This window comes from Pan paniscus, chromosome 2 (assembly GCF_029289425.2).
Source record: "Pan paniscus chromosome 2, NHGRI_mPanPan1-v2.0_pri, whole genome shotgun sequence".
Lineage (NCBI taxonomy): Eukaryota > Metazoa > Chordata > Mammalia > Primates > Hominidae > Pan > Pan paniscus.
Window position 1 is genome coordinate 123,806,040 of NC_085926.1, and position 14,558 is coordinate 123,820,597.

General features: G+C 44.9%; 1 protein-coding gene and 1 pseudogene across 3 annotated transcripts in view; one reads left to right on the top strand and one right to left on the bottom strand.

Annotated features, from left to right (window-relative positions):
* Positions 1-14,558, top strand: part of LOC117974324 (uncharacterized) — a 136,496-nt gene that overhangs the window by 85,226 nt on the left and 36,712 nt on the right. The window lies entirely within an intron of this gene.
* Positions 1-14,558, bottom strand: part of LOC129397435 (small ribosomal subunit protein eS24-like) — a 121,309-nt pseudogene that overhangs the window by 63,525 nt on the left and 43,226 nt on the right.

The window sequence follows — 14,558 nt, forward strand, 5'->3', positions numbered from 1 at the left end:
TACCTCAGGCTCCCCAGTAGCTGGGGATACAGACCAACCACCGTGCCTAATTTTCTCATTTTTTTAGAGATTGGGGCAGGGGATGTCTCACTATGTTGCCTGGGCTGGTTTTGAACTCCTGACCTCAAGTGATCATCCCGCCTCAGCCTCCCAAAGTGCTGAGATTAGAGACATGAGCTACCGTGCCTGGTCTGATCTTTTTTAAAAAAGTAAATAAGGCCAGGCATGGTGGCTCACCCCTGTAATCCCAGCACTTTGGGAGGCTGAGGTGGGTGGATCACCTGAGGTCAGGAGTTCAAGACCAGCCTGGCCAACATGGTGAAACGTTGTCTCTCCTAAAAATACAAAAATAAGCTGAGCGTGGTGGCAGACGCCTATAACCCCAGCTACTCAGGAGTCTGATACAGGAGATTCACTTGAACCCAGGAGGTGGAAGTTGAAGTGAGCTGAGATCATGCCATTGCACTCCAGTTTGGGAAACAGCGCAAGATTTTGTCTCAAAAAAAGAAAAAATAAAAGTAATAAAAATAAAAAGGTAAATAATTAAAATCACTTTTAAAGAATTGTATAAAAATAATAAAACATTAACATTTACAGAGCTCAGTTAGATGACGTGACTCATACCCTCCAATGGGGTCCTGGTTCTCTTACATGAGAATTCAAATGTCTTTCTGTGGCTCAAAAGATCCCACACAGCCTGGCCCCTGGCCCATCTTCTGCCAGCCTCTCTCATCTCTCTCCCTCTCCTTCACTTCCCTCCAGATCACAAAGGCCTTTTGCCTGTGCCTTCTGCCCTGCTCCTTCCAGCCCCAGGGACTTGGCCTTTGCTAGTCCAGTCCCTCCAGCTTACTAGGAGCATGCAGTCCAGTCGGGGAGACAGACACAAGACACCCTAACAGGCACATACATCCCATGACAACTCGGGAGGCACCAAGGAGGAAAACGAGTTTTCCAGGCACAGACTACAGGGGTAAACTGGCTTAAAACTAGAGAGGGAGAAAGGGGCTCTCTGAGCATGGGGCAGTTGAGCTGAGAGATATCTCAGGGAACCAAAGCAAGGAAAAGTGTTCCAGGCAGAGGGAACAGCATGTGTGAGGTCTTTGAGACAAAGACCTGGTCGTTTCAGAATCCCAGTGGCCACTAAAATAGAGGGATTCCGACCTAAAAAGGATGGAGAGAAGGCTGCTGGAAAGCAAAGCACTCTGTGTAAGAATCATAATAGTGGGGGTGGAGCCAAGATGGCCGAATAGGAAGAGCTCCAGTCTACAGCTCCCAGCATGAGCGACACAGAAGACAGGCGATTTCTGCATTTCCAAATGAGGTACTGGGTTCATCTCAGTGGGGAGTGTCAGAAAGTGGGTGCAGGACAGTGGGTGCAGTGCACTGAGCATGAGCCCAAGCAAGGTGAGGCATTGCCTCACCCAGGAAGTGCAAGGGGTCAGAGAATTCCCTTTCCTAGTCAAAGAAAGGGGTGACAGATGGCACCTGGAAAATCAGGTCACTCCCACCCTAATACTGTGCTTTTCCAACAGTCTTAGCAAATGGCACACCAGGAGATTATATCCCGCACCTGGCTCAGAGGGTCCTACGTCCACGGAGCCTCACTTATTGCTAACACAGCAGTCTGAGATCAAACTGCAAGGAGGCAGCAAGGCTGGGAGAGGGGCGACCGCCATTGCCTAGGCTTCAGTAGGTAAACAAAGGGGCTGGGAAGCTCAAACTTGGTGAAGCCCACTGCAGCTTAAGGAGGCCTGCCTGCCTTTGTAGACTCCACCTCTGGGGGCAGGGCATTGCCAAACAAAAGGCAGCGGAATCCTCTGCAGACTTAAATGTCCCTGTCTGACAGCTTTGAAGAGAGTAGTGGTTCTCCCAGCATGCAGCTGGAGATCTGAGAATGGACAGACTGCCTCCTCAAGTGGGTCCCTGACCCCCGAGTAGCCTAATTGGGAGGCACCCCCCAGTAGGGGCAGACTGACACCTCACATGGCTGGGTACTCTCTGAGACAAAATTTCCAGAGGAACAACCAGACGGCAACATTTGCTGCTCACCAATATCCACTGTTCTGCAGCCTCTGCTGCTGATACCCAGGCTAACAGGGTCTGGAGTGGACCTCCAGCAAACTCCAACAGACCTGCAGCTAAGGGTCCTGACTGTTAGAAGGAAAACTAACAAAGAGAAGGGACATCCACACAAAAAACCCCATCTGTACGTCACCATCATCAAAGACCAAAGGTAGATAAAACCGCAAAGATGGGGAAAAAACAGAGCAGAACAAATGGGAAACTCTAAAAATCAGAGAGCCTCTCCTCCTCCAAAGGAATGCAGCTCCTCACCAGCAATGGAACAAAGCTGGACAGAGAATGACTTTGATGAGTTGAGAGAAGAAGGCTTCAGACGATCAAACTACTACGAGCTAAAGGAGGAAGTTCAAACCCATGGCAAAGAAGTTAAAATCCTTGAAAAAAGCTTAGATGAATGGCTACCTATATGGATGAATGGCTAACTAGAATAACCAATGCAGAGAAGTCCTTAAAGGACCTGATGGAGCTGAAAACCGAGGCAAGAGAACTACATGACAAATGCACAAGCCTCAGTAGCTGATTCAATAAACTGTAAGTAAGGGTATCAGTGATGGAAGATGAAATGAATGAAATGAAGTGAGAAGTTTAGAGAAAAAAGAATATAAAGAAATGAACAAAGCCTCCAAGAAATATGGGACTATGTGAAAAGACAAAATCTACGTCTGATTGGTGTACCTGAAAGTGATGGGGAGAATGGAACCATGTTGGAAAACACTCTGCAGGATATTATGCAGGAGAACTTCCCCAATCTAGCAAGGCAGGCCAACATTCAAATTCGGGAAATACAGAGAATGCCACAAAGATACTCCTTGAGAAGAGCAACTCCAAGACACATAATTGTCAGATTCACCAAAGTTAAAATGAAGGAAAAAATGTTAAGGGCAGCCAGAGAGAAGGGTCGGGTTACCTACAAAGGGAAGCCCATCAGACTAACAACTGATCTCTCAGCAGAAGCTCTACAAGCCAGAAGAGAGTGGGGGCCAATTTTCAACATTCTTAAAGAGAAGAATTTTCAACCCAGAATCTCATATCCAGCCAAACTGAGCTTCATAAGTGAAGGAGAAATAAAATCCTTTACAGACAAGCAAATGCTGAGAGATTTTGTCACCACCAGGCCTGCCCTACAAGAGCTCCTGAAGGAAGCACTAAACATGGAAAGGAAAAACCGTTACCAGCCACTGCAAAAACATGCCAAATTGTAAAGACCATCAAGGCTAGGAAGAAACTGCATCAACTAACGAGAGAAATAACCAGCTAACATCATAATGACAGGATAAAATTCACACATAACAATATTAACCTTAAGTGTCAATGGGCTGAATTCTCTGATTAAAAGACACAGACTGGCAAATTGGATAAAGAGTCAAGACCCATCACTGTCCTGTATTCAGGAAACCCACCTCATGTGCAGAGACACACATAGGCTCAAAATAAAGGGATGGAGGAAGATCTACCAAGCAAATGGAAAACAAAAAAAGGCAGGGGTTGCAATCCTATTCTCTGATAAAACAGACTTTAAACCAACAAAGATCAAAAGAGACAAAGAAGGCCATTACATAACGGTAAAGGGATCAATTCAACAAGAAGAGCTAACTATCCTAAATATATCTGCACCCAATACAGGAGCACTCAGATTCATAAAGCAAGTCCTTAGAGACCTACAAAGAGACTTAGACTCCCACACGATAATAATGGGAGATTTTAACACCCCACTGTCAACATTAGACAGATCAATGAGACAGAAAGTTAACAAGGATATCCAGGGATTGAACTCAGCTCTTCACCAAGAGGACCTAATAGACATCTACAGAACTCTCCACCCCAAACCAACAGAATATACATTCTTCTCAGCACCACACCACACTTATTCCAAAATTGACCACATATTTGGAAGTGAAGCACTCCTCAGCAAATGTAAAACAACAGAAATTATAACAAACTCTCAGACCACAGTGCACTCAAACTAGAACTCAGGATTAAGAAATTCACTCAAAACCACTCAACTACATGGAAACTGAACAAACTGTTCCTGAATGACTACTGGGTACATAACGAAATGAAAGCAGAAATAAAGATGTTCTTTGAAACCAATGAGAACAAAGACACAACATACCAGAATCTCTGGGACACATTCAAAGCAGTGTGTAGAGGGAAATTTATAGCACTAAATGACCACAAGAGAAACAGAAAAGATCTAAAGTTGACACCCTAACATCACAATTAAAAGAACTAGAGAAGCAAGAGCAAACACATTCAAAAGCTAGCAGAAGGCAAGAAACAATTAAGATCAGAGCAGAACTGAAGGAAATAGAGACACAAAAAACCCTTCAAAAAATCCATGAATCCAGGAGCTGGTTTTTTGAAAAGATCAACAAAATTGATAGACTGCTAGCAAGACTAATAAAGAAGAAAAGAGAGAAGAATCAAATAGACACAATAAAAAATGATAAAGGGGATATCACCACCAATCCCACAGAAATACAACCTACCATCAGAGAATACTATAAGCACGTCTATGCAAATGAACTAGAAAATCTAGAAGAAATGGATAAATTCCTCAACACATACACCTTCCCAAGACTAAACCAGGAAGTTGAATCTCTGAATAGATCAATAACAGGCTCTAAAATTAAGGCAATAATTAATAGCTTACCAACCAAAAAAAGTCCAGGACCAGATGGATTCACAGCCGAATTCTACCAGAGGTACAAGGAGGAGCTAGTACCATTCCTTCTGAAACTATTCCAAACAATAGAAAAAGAGAGAATCCTCTCTAACTTGTTTTATGAGGCCAGCATCATCCTGATACCAAAGCCTGGCAGAGACAAAACAAAAAAAGAGAATTTTATATCAATATCCCTGATGAACATCGATGCAAAAATCCTCAATAAAATACTGGCAAACCGAATCCAGCAGCACATCAAAAAGCTTATTGACCATGATCACGTGGGCTTCATCCCTGGGATGCAAGGCTGGTTCAACATATGCAAATCAATAAACATAATCCAGCATATAAACAGAACCAATGACAAAAACCATATGATTATCTCATTAGATGCAGAAAAGGCCTGTGACAAAATTCAACAATGCTTCATGCTAAAAACTCAATAAATTAGGTATTGATGGGACATATCTCAAAATAATAAGAGCTATCTATGACAAACCCACAGCCAATATCATACTGAATGGGCAAAAACTCAAAGCATTCCCTTTGAAAACTGGCACGAGACAGGGATGCCCTCTCTCACCACTCCTATTCAACATATTGTTGGAAGTTCTGGTCAGGGCAATTAGGCAGGAGAAGGAAATAAAGGGCATTCAATTAGGAAAAGAGGAAGTCAAATTGTCCCTGTTTGCAGATGACATGATTGTATATCTAGAAAACCCCATCATCTCAGCCCAAAATCTCCTTAAGCTGATAGGCAACTTCAGCAAAGTCTCAGGATACAAAATCAATGTGCAAAAATCACAAGCATTCTAATACACCAATAACAGACAAACAGAGAGCCAAATCCTGAGTGAACTCCCATTCACAATTGCTTCAAAGAGAATAAAATACCTAGGAATCCAACTTACAAGGGAAGTGAAGGACCTCTTCAAGGAGAACTATAAACCACTGCTCAACGAAATAAGAGGATACAAACAAATGGAAGAACATTCCATGCTCATGGGTAGGAAGAATCAATATTGTAAAAATGGCCATACTGCCAAAGGTAATTTATAGATTCAATGCCATCCCCATCAAGCTACCAATGACTTTCTTCACAGAATTGGAAAAAACTACTTTAAAGTTCATATGGAACCAAAAAAAGAGCCCACATTGCCAAGTCAATCCTAAGCCAAAAGAACAAAGCTGGAGGCATCACACTACCTGACTTCAAACTATACTACAAGGCTACAGTAACCAAAACAGCATGGTACTGGTACAAAAACAGAGATATAGATCAATGGAACAGAATAGAGCCCTCAAAAATAATGCCACACATCTACAACTATCTGATCTTTGACAAACTTGAGAAAAACAAGAAATGGGGAAAGGATTCCCTATTTAATAAATGGTACTGGGGAAACTGGCTAGCCATATGGAGAAAGCTGAAACTGGATCCCTTCCTTACACCTTATACAAAAATTAATTCAAGATGGATTAAAGACTTAAATGTTAGACCTAAAACCATAAAAACCCTAGAAGAAAACCTAGGCAATACCATTCAGGACATAGGCATAGGCAAGGACTTCATGTCTAAAACACCAAAAGCAATGGCAACAAATGCCAAAATTGACAAATAGGATCTAATTAAACTCAAGAGCTTCTGCACAGCAAAAGAAACTACCATCAGAGTGAACAGGCAACCTACAGAATGGGAGAAAATTTTTGCAATCTATTCATCTGACAAAGGGCTGATATCCAGAATCGACAATGAACTCCAACAAATTTACAAGAAAAAAACAACCCCATCAACAAGTGGGCAAAGGATATGAGCAAACACCTCTGAAAAGAAGACATTTATGCAGCCAAAAGACACATGAAAAAATGCTCATCATCACTTGCCAGAGAAATGCAAATCAAAACCACAATGAGATACCATCTCACACCAGTTAGAATGGTGATGATTAACAAGTCAGGAAACAACAGGTGCTGGAGAGGATGTGGAGAAATAGGAACACTTTTACACTGTTGGTGGGACCGTAAACTAGTTCAACCATTGTGGAAGTCAGTGTGGCGATTCCTCAGGGATCTTGAACTAGAAATACCATTTGACCCAGCCATCCCATTACTGGGTATATACCCAAAGGATTACAAATCATGCTGCTATAAAGACGCATGCACACATATGTTTATTGTGGCACTATTCACAATAGCAAAGACTTGGAAACAAGCCAAATGTCCAACAACAGACTGGATTAATAAAATGTGGCATATACACACCATGGAATACTATGCAGCCATAAAAAATGATGAGTTCTTGTCCTTTGTAGGGACATGGATGAAGCTGGAAACCATCATTCTCAGCAAACTATGGCAAGAACAAAAAACCAAACACCGCATGTTCTCACTCGTAGCTGGGAATTAAACAATGAGAATACATGGACACAGGAAGGGGAACATCACACACGGGGGCCTGTTTTGGGGTGGGGGGAGGGGGGAGGGATAGCATTCGGAGATATACCTAATATTAAATGACGAGTTAATGGGTGCAGCACACCAACATGGCACATGTATACATATGTAACAAACCTGCACGTTGTGCACATGCACCCTAAAACTTAAAGCATGATAAAAAATAAAAAATAAAATAAAAACATTGGCTGTTGACTCCAAATATCCTGCTTCATCATCTCTCCACTCCAGAAACTTTTCACATGCTTACAAAGGGTGTTCATTTCTCCTCTAAGTATTCGCCCTCCAGCCCCACCTGCAAGAAGGTGGAAGTAGGGCCTCTGCCTGGGATGGTAACTCTCAAATACAAGGCAAGATCTTTCTGTCCTCCAATATCCCCAGGACTGAAGGACTGTGCAAGTCTGCATATTGATCAAGCTTCTTCCTCCCTTATCTGAAGGGACTTACTTCCTTCAAGACACTTTTCCTCTTCCCACCTAGCTCCGTGCCCCTATCCAGTCATCTTCCAACCCATCTCTCCCCACCTCCATGCCACACAAGAGGGGCTTGACCACAGCACCTGGAAGTTCCTTAAAATTGAATGGTGTGTCGGGCCGGGTGCGGTGGCTCATGTCAGTAACCCCAGCACTTTGGGAGGCTGAGGCAGTCAGGTCACTTGAGGTCAGGAGATCGAGACAAGCCTGGCCAACATGGTGAAACTCCATCTCTACTAAAAATACAAAAGTTAGCTGGGTGTGGTGGTGCATGCCTGTAGTCTCAGATATTTGGGGGGCTGAGTCAAGGGAATCACTTGAACCCAGGAGGCAGAGGTTACAGTGAGCTGAGATTGCACCATTGCACTCCAGCCTGGGCGATAGAGTGAGACTCTGCCTCAAAAAAAAAAAAAAAAAAAATCGAATGGTGTGATTAGCTTATGATTTTTAAAAATTGGAATGATGTATCCATTTTCTAAGCTGCATAACAAATCAACACAAATTTAGCAGCTTAAAACACCCATCTATTACCTCTCCTTTCCTGTGGGTCAGGAGTCTGGGGGTGCAGCTTTAGCTGGGTCCTCTGCTCAGGTCCTTACAAGGTTGTGATCAAGGTGTTGGCTGCAATTAGTGTCTCATATGAGGCTTAGGGTCTTCTCCCAACCTCACATGGTTGTTGGCAGAATTTATTTCCATGCAACTGTGGAACTCATGTGGCTTCTTCAAAACCAGCCAGGCGTGGTGGCTCACGCCTGTAATCCCAGCACTTTCGGAGGCTGAGGCAGGTGGATCACCCGAGGTCAGGAGTTCGAGACCAGCCTGGCCAATATGGTGAAACCCCTTCTTTACTAAAAATACAAAACTTAGCCTGGCATGATGGCGCATGTCTGTAATCCCAGGGGAGGCTGAGGCAGGAGAATCACTTGAACCCAGGAGGCAGAAGTTGCAGTAAGCCGAGATCGTGCCGCTGCACTCCAGCCTGGGCAACTCCATCTCAAAAACAAGCAAACAAAAACCAAAAAAAAACCAAAAACCAGGAGGAAGGAGTCTCTCTCCTCCAGACCCTCATTGAAGATCTCACCTGAAGATGTCAGGCCCACCCTGAATAATCTCCCTTTTGATTAACTCAAAGCGAACAGATTAGGGGCTTTGTTACATCTGCAAAATCCCTTCAACTTTTCCATAGGTATAGATTAGAAGCAAGCCAAGGGTCCTGCCTACACTCCAAGGGAGAGGAGATTACACCTGGCATTTATCCAGGGCAAGAAGCTAAGGGGTCATCTCAGAATTCTGCCTTCCAAATAGATCCTCGGTGGAGGTCAAATGCCTGGGCGAGCACCAGCCTTTGTTTAAAGGCAACAGAGAATGCTGCCCTGTCTCAGATCTTCAGCAAGCCTCCAGAATGATGGTCCAGTCTCTGAGCCCAGGGCCAAGGCAGCAGGAGCTTTGGGCGCACATGGGGACTGGCTTCCCCCACTTTGAAGTGAATCATCACATCCGTATTAGACCCTAGCTGTGGCTCAGGCAAAAAAGATGATTTAGAAGATGGAGAGAAGAGGAGAGTTAATTTAAAAGCACTTATATTTGGCTGGGCACAGTGGTTCACGTCTGTAATCCCAGCACTTTGGGAGGCTGAGGCAGGTGGATCACGAGGTCAGGAGATGGAGACCATCCTGGCTAACACGGTGAAACCCCGTCTCTGTTAAAAATACAAAAAATTAGCAGGGCTTGGTGGCAGGTGCCTGTAGTCCCAGCTACTCGGGAGGCTGAGGCAGGAGCATGGCATGAACCTGGGAGGCAGATCTTGCAGTGAGCCGAGATCACGCCACTGTACTCCAGCCTGGGCAACAGAGTGAAACTCTGTCTCAAAAAAAGAAAAAAAAAAGAAAGTACTTATATTCATTCTCTAGGGCTGCCACAACCAAGTACCACAAGCTGGGTGACTTGAAACAAGAGAAATTGATTGTCTTGTGGCTCTGGTGGCCAGCAGTCTGAAATGGAGGTGCCAGCAGGGCCACACTCCCTCCTGCACTTGTCAGGGAGTCCTGCCTTGCCTCTTCCTAGCTTCCTGTGGTCTCCTGGCAGTTTTCAGTGTTCCTTGGTTAGCAGACGCATCAGTCCAATCTTCTGTCTGATCCATGGCCTTCTTCCCTGTGTCTCCATGACTCAGCGTGTCCTCTCCTCTTTTATAAGGACACCAGTCATTGACTTAGGCCCTCCCTCCTCCAGGATGACTTCATCCTAATCAATAGCATCTGCAATAACCCTATTTCTTTCTTTCTTTTTTTTTTTTTTTTTTTGAGACGGAGTTTCACTCTTGTTGCCCAGGCTGGAGTGCAATGGCACGATCTCAGCTCAATGCAACCTCCGCCTCCTGGGTTCAAGTGATTCTCCTGCCTCAGCCTCCTGAGTAGCTGGGATTACAGGTATGCACCACCATACTCAGCTAATTTTGTATTTTTAGTAGAGACGGGGTTTCTCTATGTTGATCAGGCTGGTCTCAAACTCCTGACCTCAGGTGATCCACCCACCTCGGCCTCCCAAAGTGCTGGGATTACAGGTGTGAGCCACCATGCCCGGCCTGCAATAAGTATTTCTAAATAAGATCACATTCTGAGCTACTAGAATTTAGGATTTCAACATCTTTTGAGGAGGACTCAATTTAACCCATAAGAATACTATGTGGGCCACACATGGTGCTTCACATCTGTTATCCCAGTATTTTGGGAAGTTGAAGCAGGAAGATCATTGCTCAGGGCCTATGGGGACACCAGGTGCATAAGACCACAGTGTTGACTGGTGTGGGGACTCACACCTGTAAGTTTGGGAACCTAAGGCAGGGCAATCGCTTGAGCTCAGGAGTTTGAGGCCAGCCTGGGTGTCATACTGAGATCTCATTTCTTAAAAAAAAAAAAAAAAAAAAAATTAATTAATTAGCTGGGCATGGTGGTACCCGCCTACAGGCCCAGCTACTCAGGAGGCTGAAGCAGGAGGGTCGCTTGATTCCAGAAGATCAAGGCTGTGGCGAGCTGTGATTGCACCACTGCACTCTAGCCTGGGCAATAGAGCAAGCCCTGTCTCAAAAAAAAAAAAAAAAAAAAAGTCATCTTCCTTGTCTTCTGATTCCCTGAGCTGTCATAGAAAGAAAGTGAAGCAGTGAAAGCATCCCCCTAAAAGAGACTTTTCAAAACCAGCCCAAGCAACATAGAAATACCTTGCCTCTAGAAAGTAGTTAAATTTGAAGGAAAAAAAATAAAAAGCAGTACTATGGCACAGAGTTGACAGCTACAGGTGTGGCTACATCCAGGTCCTCAAACTGTATCATCAGAATGACCCCTCACCCTCCCCTCGCTTTCCATTTTACTTTCTTAAGCATGAACATGAAATTTCCAAGATTGTCTCTCCTTTGGCTAATCTGCTTCTCAGACCCAATCGCTGTGGCCAGGGTGGTGGAAGGATATTGACATCCAGGCTGGGACCACTTGCCCCAGCCCCAGATCAGGGTGGGGAGTGGCCAGTTGCACACATGCCATGGGGTACTAGTGACTCCTCGGTGGAAAATCGGGAACTGTCATTGGAGAGGAGCGATGGAAGAAAGGCTGACACACTGCAATGTATCTCCTGCACCAGCCTGGGCCTCGATGTCTTGAGAATGGCGGTTTGCAGTCTGATGACCCAGTACTCAGTCCAAGGCAATCCCAACTCCATCTGTGGGGCGCCCACAGTACATGGACCCCCTCACTGGATGTGCTGACCACACGTGCAAACAGCCACCTCCCAGCCCCACTCCCTGCAGTCCCGCTGAACCCTGTCGAAATTCCCCTCAGTTCTCACCAAGAATAAAAGCAATTCTGAGGGTGAGCGGCTCATTCCGCTAGTTTAAATCTCTCGATTCCTTCCCTCTCCAGAACTCTGTACTTACTGCTCCGTCACTGGTAATGACAATGAACATTTTCACAATCTTACTTTTTATTGCAAAGTGATTGAGGACCAGTTAGAATAAGTTATGCTACAGAAACTAAAGAAATCCCGTCAAGCAAATGGTGTGTAATAGAAAGTCTTAGGGCAGCCGTGTATATTGTCTCCCCCAATGAATCAATTGAAAATGAGAGGCTCTTACCGCCATGTTCCGGGCAGAAGCTATCAAAAGTGTAAACCATGATATTATAATTTGATCATTTTACATCCGTCAAATGGATATGGCCCAGGGTTGAAAAGTGGATGCTCCGTAACTAGATGATGGTCAAGAGTTATAAAAATGAGGTCCTCTCTGTTCAACCTTTCTCCTTTCTTGAAAGGATACTCAATGTCACGCTCAGGGCCTCTAATGGCCAGAAATAAAGTTCCTCTCAGTTTCAGAGCACCCCAGGGCAACCCCAAAACCAGAGCAACTGCTTATAGCCATAAACCACAGACTATGTACTGTGCAATTCCTGGGGTGGCATTTTCATAAATATGTGGGTGGCGTCCCCTGGAGGTGTGCAATGTACAACTTGCACAAATGGTAAGTGATCGTATCCCAAAGTCCACCAAGAAGAGGTAAACAAAATTCCCATCGATGTTGCCATCAGTCATGAGTCTGTCTTTTCTTCATGGGACAGTAGCAAAAACAACTTGGCCAAATGTGCTTGGATGACCTCTAAGCTCTAAGATGGAATCAGGGTCTCTCACTTTCAGCACTATTGACATTTGGGGCTGGATCATTACTTTGTCTTAGTGGGAGTTGTCCAGGGAATTGTAGGATGTTTAGCAGCATCCGTGGCCTCTACCCATTAGATGCCAGTAGCACCACCTCCTCCAGCTGCAACAACCAAAACTCTCCAGACATGGGCACATGTTCTCTGGGGAGCAAAATCACACCCTGGTTGAGAAGCCAGACATAATACGCAGATCACATGTAAGTAAGAGAGCCTGAGGGCCACACAGGTGATGCTGTACCCATGACAAAGCCAGAGTCTTAAAGAGGTTAGAGAGGTGGAGAAAGAGAAAGGAAATAGAGTCCCAGCTGCCGAGAGCAACAGATGCTGACTAGATGTTGTTGATAGTCATCTTAAACTGAGTTAAAAGATGCTGAGAAGCCATCAGCTGCCATCCTGCTCTCCAGGGACAAAGCTGCTGAAAAAGGCCTGGAGATCAACAAAGCGCCAGACACAGGTGCACTGAGCAAAGGAACCAGAGATTGAGACAAAAAAGACATTCCCTCAAAGACTACTCATTTCCAAGGGGGAGAAAAAGTGGAGTCACAAAAAACAGTTGAGGCTGGGTAGAGTGACTCGCACCTGTAATCCCAGCACTTTGGGATTATTCCCATGCTAAGACGGGAAGATTGCTTGAGCTCAGGAGTTCAAGACCGGCCTGGGCAACATAGCAAGACCTTGCCTCTAGAAAAAGGGAAAAAATTAGCCAGGTGTGGTGATACATGCCTGTGGTCTTAGCTACTCAGGAGGCTGAGGTGGGAGGATTGCTTGAACCCAGGAGGTAGAGGCTGCAGTGAGCCGGGATCACAACACTGCACTCCAGCCTGGGCTACAGAGTGAGATCCTGTCTCAACAAAGAAAAAAATTAAATAAAATTAAGGCCAGGCACAATGGCTCATGCCTGTAATCCCAGCACTTTGGGAGGCCAAGGTGGGCAGATCACGGGGTCAGGAGATCAAGACCATCCTAACACAGTGAAACCCCATCTGTACTAAAAATACAAACAATTAGCCGGACATGGTGGTGGGTTCATATAGTCCCAGCTACTCTGGAGGCTGAGGCAGAAGAATGGAATGAACTCGGGAGGTGGAGTTTGCAGTGAGCCAAGATCATACCACTGCACTCCAGCCTGGGCAAAAGAGCAAGACTCCATCTCAAAAAAAAAAAAAAAAAAAGAAAGAAAAAATAAAATTAAAAAATTTTTTGAGACCAAGTCTCACTGTGTTGCCCAGGCTGGAGTGTAATGGTGCGATCTCGGCTCACTGCAACCTCCGCCTCCTGGGTTCAAGTGATTCTCATGCCTCAACCTCGTGCCTCAACATGACTACAGGCATGTTGTCACCATGCCTGGCTAATTTTTGCATTTTTAGTAGAGATGGGGTTTCGCCATGTTGTCCAGGATGGTCTTGAACTCCTAGGTTCAAGCGATCTACCCACCTCAGCCTCCCAAAATGCTGAGATTACAGGCATGAGCCACCGTGCCCGACCTCTAACTTTTCATTATGGAAATTTCCCATACCCACAAAAAGCAGGGAGAGAATTGCACCATGAACCCCCATGCACCCATCATCCCACTGCAAGAACTTGTCAACATTTCGCCAATCTCATTCCAGTTCCCGCTTTTCTTTTCCTTCTTGCTATTTTACAATATTTTAAAGCAAATTCCAGACATTTCATTTCACCCACATCCATAACACACCAGGGTGCATTCTTGATGTAAGGGTTTTGTTTTGTTTTATAACCCCCATGCCATTGCCACAGTTAATAGGTTTAACATGAAGAAACTAAGATTCTTGCAGGTGGAGAAAAGATCTAATTACCACCTTAAAGCCTCTCCTACCAGCACTTCTCAGATCTGAACGTGTATGCAGATCACCCAGGCATCTTGTTAAAATGCAGATTCTGGCCCAGCAGGTCCTCCCGGGTGAGCCCTGAGAGTCTTCAATTCCAAAAGCTCACAGGTGACGCAATGCTGCAGGTCCATGAATCACACAAGAGGAAGGGTTGGCCAAACACCCACAACAACTGGGTGCAAAGTCCTGACAGTTCCCGACTGCAGGGACTTCAGTGAACGGGGAAGCTGGGGACCATTTGGGAAAGAAGGGAGGTTTTTCGTATCAGCTCCAGGCCCTGTAGAACTGCCAAGGAATAACAGACACAAGGTCAACAAAGTCCAACCAACAGCAT